At 46.9% G+C, this 12,696-nt stretch overlaps 1 long non-coding RNA gene across 1 annotated transcript; it reads left to right on the top strand.

The window, feature by feature from the left end:
• Positions 1 to 9,543: 9,543 nt before the first annotated feature.
• On the top strand, positions 9,544 to 11,715 carry LOC119873662. Its single transcript, XR_005365799.1, has 2 exons — positions 9,544 to 9,894; positions 11,623 to 11,715. It is a non-coding gene; the product is annotated as an uncharacterized LOC119873662 (long non-coding RNA).
• The last annotated feature ends 981 nt before the right edge of the window (positions 11,716 to 12,696 follow it).

Genomic DNA, 12,696 nt, shown 5'->3' with positions numbered 1-12,696 from the left:
TCTCCTTTGTCCACCCCTGCTTCCCGGGCCACAGAAATAAGCGCTGAACATGACCAGCAAGGGAAGCGACACCTCGCCACCCCCACCCCCGAGGGGGGACAGGCTCCCAGGTCCTGAGGGACACGGCCTCTCCAGGCAGGTCTGACACGTTGGGAGCCTCCTGCACAGATGTAACTAACAGTGGGATACGAGGCCGGACCCAGCCTGAGCACCTGCCAAGTGGAAGGGCTCCCAGGTGAGAAGCAGGGCTGTGCTCACTGGACCCGGTTCTTCCAAACGGGAAGGGGCAAGGTGGAGTTCAGCTGCACTAGGGTAGCTCTTGGACACCAACTTCTCAATAGTCTCTCTTTCCAAGAAGTCAAGCCAGAGCCCAGTGGGAACCCGCTGGAAACGGGATGCCCCCGAGAAGTCAAATGTAGAGCCACTGGCTCCTAACTTAGCATCCCCGAAGGCTCAGACCAGGACAAGGGGAAGGTGGGCCAAGGAAAGAACTCTGGGCTGGCAGTCCAGGGGCCTTAAGCAGGTGCCTATGCTGTCCTCCTGAGGGATCAGTCTAGCTCCACCTCCTGGGAGCTACGTGACTGACTATGGGCTAGTTAATCCTCTCTGAGCCTCAGTCCCTCTGCAGCAAATGGGTTAAGTAATGCTGACCCCATAGGGTCTGTATTAGGGCAAAATAAGATGCCAGAGTGCCTTGAGCAAGCTGGGAAGGAACGAAGAATTCACTAGCATTCTTTTCTCCTCCAGACCTCAGCTGTGCCAGCTGTAAAATGGGGTGCCAACTCCCCTAGTTTAGGTGCGTAAAGCACTCGGAGGACTTGCAAAGGCCTCTAAAAGGGTGCAAGAGGTCTCTGGCTGCAGAAGCTGCCGAGAAACTACTCCCTTTCCAGCTCCCACTGTCCTCGGTGTGTCTCTCACCTGCATGGCCTCTTCCCCAGTGGTCTCGAGGGGTTTCTGACCACAGAAATAGAAGAACACTTATGGGGCAAGTATAAGACGCTCACAGCAAAAAATAAGAAATTAGAATTATTTTGCCCCTCCCCAGCCATTCCCCTGCTTACAGTTGACAGAAATGAAGCCCAGGCACAGAAGGAGATCTGTCTGAAGTCACAGCTTGTAAGTGCCTGGCTTTGGAATCCCAGGGCTATCCCACTCCAAGGCCCATACTCCTGCCTCTGCCTCATCCCACTCCCCGGTTCAGGGGCAGAATGACTCCTGGGCTCCAGGGGCCTCTATCCAGGGCCAGAGTGAGGAATTTTCAGAGATCTGGTGTGGGTCTCCCCTCCTATAGATGCTGAGAGTGTGGTCCCCTCTCTACCAGTAGAAGAAAGGGACACGCTGAATCACCATCAGCTCCTCGCAGGCCTATGCCAGCCTGGAAGGAGCCAACGAGGCAGTGACAAGGGCAGCCTACTGGAGGTGGTGACACTCAGGCCTGGATTTGAATTTGAGTTCAGCTATGTAAACTTGCACAAGATCCCCAACCTCTCCGCTTTTTAGTCCCCTTATCCAGGGGGAAAAGCTTGTCCCATCTCACAGGCAGGCTGCCAGGAGACCCAAAGGAGATAACTGATATGTGCTGAAAACCCTCAAACCTTGTTATCATTAGTAATTAGCACACTCATTATTTGTTTGTGTTTCTAAGCAGCAGATTGGCTAAGTGGGTTAAACTGCTCCTCCCTTCCCACTCCTCAGGCCTCCCCATCCTGTTGACACTAGTCCTTCTTTGTTCACAGACAGTGAAAAGGTGACTCGATGCCTACCCGCCAGAACAGCCCTCCATCCTGGGTGAGCGCCCGCAGAGATACTGAGCATTGACTGTTTATCTCGCGTGCTGGTTGTGCTGGTCCTGGCACGGAGCAAAGGCAACAAGTGTGGCAGTATTTTTCCCCTTCTGATGCTCATTAAAACACACACACACACACACACACACACACACACACACACATCAGATCAAAAGCCACCTGACACTTTTTTTTGGAGCACTCACTATGTGTCAAGCACTGTGCTTGTCTGTCATGGATAGAATCCTAGGAGACTCCCATCACAGCCGTGCGATGGAGCAATGACTTCCTGCCTGCCTTCCCTCAGATTTCCACCTTTGATCCGCAAGCCCTCATTTCCACGCAATCCCAGGAAGGGGGAAGACTGCTGGCCTCAAGGGTCCCGTCCTGGGAAGGAAGGAAGGCCTCAGCCATCTGAGAGGACCCAGGGGACCCGGCCCAGTCAGACCAGCTAAAGGGAATGAGGCAGGTACAGAGACCCTAGGCCCAAGGAGAGGCCTTTGCTTGGAAACTTGGGGTGCTGGCCCAGGCAGGGAAGCCCTTCTGCCTGGTGTCCAAGAAGGAATGTTTCCCAACCAGCCCCCCAGACCAACACCCCTAAAACAACTAATGCCAGAGGCTCCCCCAGCAAGGCCTGGGGCTCCATGGGCACACAGGGGGTACCAAATCAAGCTAACCAGGAAACCAGATAAAATGGAGGCTTCATCTGAGGAAAACAGAACCCTCCTGACAGCTGAGCCAGGTCTTGAGGGTGGAGCAGGGAGTCAGAGAGCCCACGACAGCTGAGAGAAGGACGTAGCCCCAGAGGAACCCCTAATCCCAGGGGGCTATAAGGAATCATGTCTCCTCAGCTGTAGGCTCTCCCGTGTTCCCAGGGCTCCACAGAGAGATGTGGTTAGCCACTGGGTTCAAAGGGACACTGTGTTTCTCACGGGTCATCCATTCAACTCTCTGGGCCACCCCCATGAGGCAGAAATCATCACGCCCAGTTAAATCTAAAGGACCTGCAGCTCAGAGAGGTTAAATAACTCAGTCTGGGTCACACAGTGTCCTCATCAGGGTCATTGGGCTGTAAAGAACCTACATACTTTATTGTTTAACAGGATAAAATAACTAACCAGTGATTGTTCCAAGCCTCCCCCTTCCTTTCTCCTGCTAGGGGGACTCCAACTGGCCCATGTCTTTGCTTTTCCTTCCCACCCTTGAAAACACCCCTCCCTGCAAAGTGGTTCTTTGAGACTTTGACAAGCAGAACTGGAAGTAAGAATGGAGAAGAGAGGAAGATTTAAGAGACACTGGGTTAGCACTACGGCAGCTCTGAGGTGGCATTACCGGGAGAGGCAAAAGGATTGTGCCCTGGGGAGGCACAGAGGGTGCTAGAGAAAGGGGGGGTAGGCTTAGGAACTATCCCCTCTCACAGTTGAGAAACGCAAAAAAAAGAACTGAAGTTATAATGACATAACGTTTGGCTTCCAAACTCTGTTCTTTTGAACTAACACCGCTGAGACTGGACCAAATGAGTCACAGCTTGGTGGGCATTCCACTTGCCAGGGTGGATGAAGGAAGGAATGGGAGCAGGGATGGAGGCAAAGCAGAGACCAGCCTCCTCAAGGCACCTCTGCCTTCCTCGGTGTCACGTTCTCTTCTTCTACTTCTCCTTCTTTTAAAGATTGTATTTATTCATGAGAGACAGAGAGGGAGGCAGAGACACAGGCAGGGGAAGAAGCAGGCTTCCTGTAGGAGCCCAATGCGGGACTCGATCCCAGGACCTTGGGATCACGACCTGAGCCAAAGGCAGATGTTGAACCACTGAGCCACCCAGGTGCCCCTCTTCTTTCTACTCTCCCACTTGCTTTGTTTGCACTTCGGAATTCTTGCTCCTTCATAACTGTGGCTAGCCCGTGGCCTTCCGTGGCTACCTACAGCATCTCATCTGCCCTCTTCCACAACGATGACAGTTTCTGCTGGAATTCCCACTGCGAACTGTCTCATTGCATTCATGTTTCCTGAGTCAAAAATCATTTCCCCAGCATTAAGTCTCCTTTTGGAAGCTTTCTCTTTAAAGCTTAGCCCTAAGCTGTCCCTGGCCCTTTGCTGTGTTTCACTCTGTGGCTCCATTAACAGGTCAATGGTGTATGAATCTCTGGAACTGCGCACCCATCCTTAAAGAATTCACAAATATAACTGGTTTATTGAAGAGTCTCAATAGGAAATAGACATGAAAATGGTTTTACTCGTTCTCTCTTCCCCTATCTGTACCATGACAAATTCCTTTTCTCCTTGGTTAAAGGCCCCTTTGACTACCTTGTGGTCCAATCCATACTTTTCCATTTCCCTGAGTTTCTAGGACCATCTGGGTTTGTTCATGAGGACTCAGTTATGCTTGTTTGTTTGTTCTCCCTCCTTTCCCAGGAGAGGCCAGAGCCGTGCTTACTTGAGTATATGTGCTGCCGAAGCGAGCACTGCTTACTTGAGATAGAGAAAGAATCTCATTGAATCTTCACATATTTTTCCCCCACTTCCACCAGGCCTAGCTCATCCCATAGAAAGCAGACAAGGAGGGATCCCTGGGTGGCGCAGCGGTTTGGCGCCTGCCTTTGGCCCAGGGCGCGATCCTGGAGACCCGGGATCGAATCCCACATCAGGCTCCCGGTGCATGGAGCCTGTTCCTCCCTCTGCCTGTGTCTCTGCCGCGCGCGCTCTCTCTCTCTGTGACTATCATAAATAAATAAAAAATTTAAAAAAAAAAAAAAAAAAAAAAAAAAAAAAAAAAAAGAAAGCAGACAAGGAGAAGGTCAAACATCTTCTAAGCTTGGATGAAGTCCTGTCAGGGGTGGTTGCTGCTGCTCATTATTTGGTTAAACCCAATGACCTTTGGTGCTCTCAGTGGGGCAGGCATCCACAGGCTGGCATCCCCATGGGGTACAGGTCTGGGTGCCTCAGAAGGCCCTGCAAGGACCAAAGACTGTTGAGTATAGGGCCTTCTGCTGCTGGTGCCTCACTCAGTGGTCAGCAGGCTGGTGCAGGGAGGGATAGGAGGAAGGGGAAGGGAGGAGGGCTAATAGCAAGGGGACCCAGGTCCAGCTAGCTACTGATCTAGCATCCTCTCCACCCACAGAAAACGCAGGAACCCTGGCCTTATCAAATTGTGGGAGAGCTGTTGCTCCCTCTCCATTCTGCTGGTTGTCTCTAAACCTCCTCTCTCCTGCTCAGGTCTTAGAGGGCACACCAGCAATTCTATCTTCCCATTTCATAGGCCCCTTCCAAATCTAAAAAGCATTTTGCAAGCACCTTCAAAAGATTTTTTTTTAACTTTCTAGAGAGATATAAATGCGGGCAAATGATCTTTGAACAAGGAAACAGGCATAATAATGCCTTTAGGAATAGCTCTCTTGGTATCCCCCTCCTTAGGCTTTAAGGAAGAGGGAGGGCTGCCTTCCCTTCTCCTTTAGAAGGGAAAGAAGAGCCCCTCTCTTTGGAAGAGCCGCATACTCCTCCATAGGTCACTGACTCCCAGCTCTCCCTTGTCGTTTTATATTGACCAAGGGGGTAGGACTTCCATGCAGGGGTCCAGGCAGGGGCAGGTAGCTCCATTTGTACCCAAGGTGAATGTGCCTGCACAAGATAAGACTCCCAACCATGTGTGCAGGGCAGGTGGATCTGCCCACGGGGCTATGTGCTGAATTCCGATGGCATTTTAAACTGGCAGTCTCATTATTTGTTTCTGTCTAGACAGACAGAATTTGCCTCCATGAGGGGCTGTGGATAACTGATCACATGAAAGTGTCAGACAAGCTGCTGTGTACAACCCAGGGGCAGGTCAGAGTGAATTACTGTGCTTCACAGTACTTTTGAAGAAAGGCAGCTTTACTGCTTTCAAGTAGATATGGTAATGGGAACCAGGTGTGACCAGGAGAGGTCCTTGGGGAACAGCTTCAAGGACTAGCTAAGAATGAATTGTAACCAGCAAAGTGGTTGTTTATATGTGAATGAGTCAGTGTATGTGATTTTATTTATTTTTTTAATATTTATTTATTTATTTATGATAGAGAGAGAGAGAGAGAGAGAGGCAGAGACACAGGAAGAGGGAGAAGCAGGCTCCATGCCAGGAGCCCGACGCGGGACTCGATCCCGGGACTCCAGGACTGCACCCTGGGCCAAAGGCAGGTGCTAAACCGCTGAGCTACCCAGGGATCCCCTGTATGTGATTTTAAATGTCCTGTTTGAATGTTCCTCCCAACATGGTTTTCTCAGTATCTTTCTGTACTTCCATGAGGAAAGATCACCTAAGTCAAGGCTAACTCCCTCCTGGCCGTGTCCAAATTACTCCAAATCTCAAGCAAACACCTTCCCACAATCCAAGATGTTTGCCTAAGTGGTAGCTCACGAGGAAGCCAAGACTTCCACATGGAGACAACCTTGATCCTAGTCCCGACCCATCTCAGAGTGAGTATCTCCAGACTTAGGAGCTCAACAATACCAGATGAACTTGGCTGAGCTGAAATACTCAAGAGAGAAAGAGGGAATGCTGAAGACTCCCATATGGAACTGATTCTGCATCAGATCCAGAAATCAGGTATTGAAATTGTTAATAATTCAGTTTGGTGCCTACCGTGGGAGATGCTTTGAGGAACCAGCCATGATCCATGTGGTCCAAGAAAATTGAATCTTGTTGGTGAGACGTGATATCCATACTAATAATGGCACAAGGCAAAGTGAAGATATATAACAGGAAGGGAAAGAACAGGATTTCACAGTGGTTTCACAGAAGAAAAAGATTACTTGTAGCCAGAGAACCACAAGAGGCTCTATGAAGGGAGAAGATTTTTAAGGGAAGCTTTAAAGCTAATCAAAACAAAACAAAACAAGACAAAATACCAAATAGGCTACATGATAGTAGATACATAAATGAGTACATGTATAATTTGGAGAACTCTTTGGCACTTCTATGGCACTTCACCTACTATGGTTGAAGATATGCATTCTGTCCCCCAGCAATTACACATTCAGGTATATATGGTAAAAAAAAAAAAAAAAAGGAAAGAAGAAAAATAATCTCACACATGAACTAGACATTCAGTGCCATATTCTACATAAAGTCAAAAAATTAGAAATGATCTAAATATCTACTAATAGATAAAAGGATGAATAAATTGATAAAATATTCATACAATGGAATATTACACATAGGTTGAAGTGGATGTAATATAGTTTTGTGTATCAGTGTAGGAAGATCTAGAAAACTTTGTTCAGAGCATATAAGGAAATTTCTGACCAATCATTAGTTGAGCACTAGGCTGACCAAGCAGACTTCCATGGTTGCATACAGGGAATACACTCTATGGAATTATTATAGAATTAGTCCAGCAGTCACTAAACAAAAAAAGAAAGAAAGAAGCCAGTATTAGCACAACAATAACAACAATAACCCTTTTAAGGAGAGGAAGAATCTGATTTCCAGACTTATCACATCATATTTTCTACATCATAGTCAAACTGTCAAAAGAAAGGAAAAATCTTGAAAGCAGCAAGAGAAAAATAACTCATCACATACAAGAAACTGTCAATCAAGAATTCTATATCCATTAGGTCTATCCTTCAAAACTGAAGGAGAAATTAAGATATTCCCAGATAAACAAATGCAACAGAAGTCACAATAAATGTATCGTGTAGATTTAGCCAATGTAGCCAGAGATTGTTAAATTGAATGTTTCTAATCTAGCTATATGCTATTTATAAAAGACACACTAAAATATATGGACCCAGAAAAAGTGAGGTGAAAGGATGGAGTTAGATATAACAGGAAAAATAACAATTGAAAGAAAAGTGGTAGAATAATACCAGGATCAGATAAAAGAGACTTTAAGCCAAAAGGCATCATTAGAGATAGAGGGTCAATACATACTAATAAAAGGAAGCTCACCAGGAAGACATGAAAATCTGTGACATGTTGAGACCTATTAATTTGACTTCAAAATATGTAAAGTTTGACAGAATTACAAAACAGAAACTGACAGTTCCACAATCATAGCAGATTTCTCTGTAACTGAGATATCAGAGACATAATTAGAAATTATTTAAATTGACAGTCTAATGACAAATATAGAACCCTTCAACTCTGTCATTGTATTATTCATATTTTTCCCTTGGAACATTTATAAAAACTGACCATGTGTTATGCACAATTTAGAAATTAGAAATCGAAAATAAATAAATAAATAAATAAATAAATAAATAAATAAATAAATAAATAGAAATTGATAGCAAAAGTAACTTTCAAAACATTATTTTGTAAATATATAAACACATCCCTAAATGACCTGTGTGTTAAAGAAATTATAAGGAAATGGGAAATATTTAGAACCTAACAATAATTAAAATAACAACACCTCTAAGTTTCCTGACGCAGTTACACACGTTAAAGAGAAAAATGCGCTTTCATTTATGGCTCCTGTAAGAAAAGATGTAAAGGTCACAACCTACAAAGAATTCAGTGACCAGCTCAAGAGGTTAAGAGAGGTGAGAAACAACAAACTAAACCCAAATAAAGTAGAAGGAAAGCCAAAAGATGAGGACAGAGACTTATGAAATAGAAAATGGGCGTAAGCATTCATAAAATCAAAAACGGTTTCCTTGAAAAGACTGATAAAGTAGGTAAATCTCTGGCAAAGTTGATCGATGCCAAAAAAGTGAAGGTACGGGGGCATCTGGGTGGCTCAGTCGGTTAAGCGTCTGCCTGTAACTCAGGTTGTCATCTGAGGTCCTAGGTACAAGCGCCCCCCCCGGGGGGGGGGGGGCCTGCTTCTTCCTCTCCCTCTGCCTGCTGCTCCCCCTGAATGGTGCTTTCTCTCTCTGTGTGTCAAATAAAATAATAATAATAATAATAAAAAAATCTTTTTAAAAAATAAGCAAAGGCACAAATGAACCCTGGTAGAACCGAGCTCCCACACCAGCGGTGGACCCTGTACCCACTACCTTACGTAGTGACGTAGTAGAAGAGATAGCCTTCTATCTTATTTAAGCCGTTGTCGCTTTGGGTGTCTGTTTCTCAGAGCAGAAACGATTCCTAAGCAATTCAGAGGGGTACACGGGGTCTGGTCATCCCAACTAGGCCAGGCAGGATGGAGATGGTTGGGGGACAGCGAGGACAGCCTGTACTCCGGGTCATCAGGTGAATCCGTCTCTGAGAAGCAAAGGTGACAGGTGAGGTCCCGGCCAGGCCGGCAGGACAAGCGAGCGGGGGCCACAACAAGCGCCATGACTACTTTCAACAGCGTCCTGACTTTCCAGGTGGGCCCATCCCAGGGCTGCCTCGCGGAGGCCGGAGCCACTGCGTCAGGTCTGGTTGCTCGGGGACAAGGGATGTGGACTCTGGCTTGTGTTTGCGAGTCCCAGGAAGTCCACCTCGAACTGGTTTAAACAATAAAAACGATGTATCCCCTCATTTAGCTTAGCTCGACCCCGCGGCTCCAACTGTCCTTCCAGAGAGGCACAACTTAGGCCCCGCGCGGTGTGAAGCTGCCCGTCCCTCCAGCAGCTCCACAGTCTTCTCCGCAGACGCCTCGGCTCACCCCACGCCACCCCGGAAGAGAAAGGGCTACTTCCGCCCGCGCTCCTTTACAAGGCTAGCGTGTCGTGTTCTCTCATTGGTCAAAACTAGGTCACGTGCTTGTCTCTCTGCCAATCAGCGTGCCGGTTAACTTCAGCCAATCAGGACTCACCTCTGGAGCTGTGGTTAAATTAAGCTGGACAAGTTACAGAGCCTCGTTCTCGCCTCGTAGATCGTAGATCGTAGAGGGTGTTAAGGCCCCGGCCTGTAGTGCTTTCAGACAACACATAAAATTAGTGTTCACGCTCATGGCATTTGGTCAACGGGGGCCATGAATGGCTGTTAGCACTAATACCGAAAACCAGGGCTCCGTTCCCACCCTTGGGGTGAGGAATTTGGGCTGAGGCTAGTTCCTGAGAAAGGGGAGTATCAACACAAAACTCGACCCCAAGGCCTGAGAGGTAGACTGAGGCAGCGTGTCCATAATACAGCTGAAAGCACAGGGACCCAAGGAGGCCTAGTTCTTCCTAATCACCCAGAAACTCCAAGGACAAAGAAAAGGTGACTGTGCCCAAACATGACTTTCCTAGGGGGACCCCTCCCCCATTTTGTGACCTTCCCTGGGATCGTACCTAGGCCCCTGGGGTGGGACTGTCCCATTAAATGGCATTGGAAGTAAGAGGAGCAAGGAGGTTGCAGAGCTTCCCTCAGGCTTGGCTCCTGGTGGGTGACGGTGAGAGGGTCATATGCCCTGACAGGCCTTTACCCAAGGAGAAAAATCTTTCTAATAGCCCAGAAGAATGCCCTAATCTGACATCTCGTTTAGCAGATTATTGGGCCTGGCTTTGATCTCTGCTGGGCATAATGAGTGCGCCTCTCAGGCCAATCAGCAGTCATTAATTAGCAGAACGGTCAGCAGCTGGGCCTGCCCAGGAGTTGGGGGGGCTGCTCTCGCATTGGGAAAGTGAGATGTTTGTGAGCAAGTCAGACCAGTGTGAAGCTGTGGGATGTATCAGGGTCACCGGGACCGTTCCTGGGGTCTCTCTGGGAAAGTGCCCTAAGCTGGGCCTTCACATGACACATGTGACACACGATGCCACCCAGGGACTGGGCAGTGAGCAATGGCCTCCACTCCCTGCAACGCCACCCGATAGCGAAGATACAGCACAGCAGAGTGTGTGACACCACGACAGGCATCACGACCTGCAGGCAGAACACAGAGACCACCTGGTCTCCCCCAAGGCCAAAGGCTCTCTCTCTGACTTACTGGCTCTTGCTCCCTTTTCTCCTTCTTCTTGGGCCCACATGGCCCTTAGAGCCCCTGGGAGCAAAAGAGAGTAGGTATTGGGTCCTCGGTCTTAGCATCTCTAACAGCAGTGGGACCAGCCTCACGTTCCTACCTTAGGGTTGAGGTTTCAACAGAGACATGGCCAAGGACACAGATGAGAGATTGCACCTGTTTTCCTGGGTCAGAGGGGTCAGAGGCAGTGTCAGGTGGACAAAATCTAGAGACTTAGTGTGGAAAGAGCTGGATTCCTATGCCATCCTCTGCCACTCACTAAGTAGCCATGTGACATTGAAGTAAGTCCCCTTAATTTCTTTTGATAGTAGTATTGTCCTTTGCATGACTCAAGGTTATTTTCCACATAGTGATTGCAACATGAACTGTCCTTATATTTTGTAAAACACCAAAACGCTGAGTCAGTGCGTGTATTTTAAGTGTCCAAACTAATACATTTTGAAATCCGCGAAACCAAAATTGAATTTATCTTCATTTCAAAAATCAATGAACAGATAAAACGTTAAGTGAAACATTTCTAGAAATATAAACATAAAACTTAATATCTCAGAACAAATCATTAGGAGACAAAATATTTTTAAATAATTATTCACAAGACGTATTCAAAAAATAGGAAAATGTAACTGAAAAATATTATTTGATCTTATCTAGTACAACCCTAAAAAAAATTAGAAGTGTCCTTGTTATGTCATTAACAATCGTACATTAACAATTTGTGTGCAAATTTTTCCCACAAGTTCTTTCTGACTCTACACCATTTGGGGCAACAGCACAGAGAAAGTTATAAACTAACAGCAAATACGTTCTTTTTACACCATCTTTGTTCTGGGGGCGGAAAATCTATCTCTTGTTTAATAAGTTTGAGAAAAGCTTTTCAAATTTTTTTCTGGCAGAAGTGGGCGGGGAATGAGACCTTTTAATTGATAGTAAGCATTTATTTTTTGTTTGTTTTTGTTTGTTTGAATAAAAGCTTTCTTTACTCTCACCAGGGACGGGACGAATGGAGACTGCCACACCATTGGTTGTGTCCATTTCAATGCCCTTGTGTTCTTTGAACTAGAACCAGAGCTTCCTAGAAGGTTTGCTATGTTGATTAGCGTTTTCTTTCTCCTCTTGGGAAGTATGGAAACACACACACAGCTTTTTTTTTTTTTTTTTTTTTTTCACACACAGCTTTCTAAATGAGCGTCCCTTTGTTCTATTTGGAATTTTAATGTAGCATGTAACTTTCTGGATGGTTTCAAAACATAACTTAGTCTGATTTTATATTTTTTAAAGTATGAACTAATGGTATTACACTTAACACTGTGGATGTGTTAGATTTTAAAAAACACAGAGTGACTAAGAAAAACTGGCTTTGCAATGACTTGTTCTAGATAGGTGCTTTCTAAACCCTTTCTGCTGTGGGGACCCTCCACCGAGGGACTGGAATATAGAAAACCAGCAAAAACAGGTGTTTTTGAACCAAATGAGTGGAAGGGCCCAGAGTCCTGCTCTCCTCCTCCCTTACAGGCCCCCACCTTCCCTGCCCACAGACACACTCAGTCACATTAACACCGTAGGGGGTGATGCTGGGAAGGCTCGGGTGGAGAGGAACTCAACGTTCCAGGTTAACTCCGCGCTTTCCAGCCCTGAACTTCAACGAGGTCAGGCATGTCTTGGCTCAGTCACTCTGGCCAGAGGGCCGATGCCAACCTCCCCAAGACTTCTCGGTTCCTCCTGGTTTCCAGGGTTAGGGTTCCGATTTCATGAGAATTGTAGCTCTCATCCATCCTCACCACATCACCCCTCCTCTTTCCTAATCAGCACTGATCACTCCTCACCCTTGGACCCCACCTGCTGCAGCTCCCCAGGCCCCAGCTGTGGCGGAGATGTCCCTAAGAAGGACGCATCCATGGACATGCAGGCACTATCTACAAGTCCGCAAGGGGATTCCTGGAGCTTATGACTCGGAGATGAGAGAAAGTCCTGCCTGGCTCCCTGCCTCTCCTCTGGTGCATTTATTAATTTGTTCAATTCATCCTTCTGCTAAAGGTTTATTAAGCACCACTGTATGCCACTGT

Source organism: Canis lupus, chromosome 10 (assembly GCF_011100685.1).
Source record: "Canis lupus familiaris isolate Mischka breed German Shepherd chromosome 10, alternate assembly UU_Cfam_GSD_1.0, whole genome shotgun sequence".
Lineage (NCBI taxonomy): Eukaryota > Metazoa > Chordata > Mammalia > Carnivora > Canidae > Canis > Canis lupus.
Note: the sequence above shows the minus strand (reverse complement) of the source record. Positions and strands in the feature narration are given on the sequence as shown.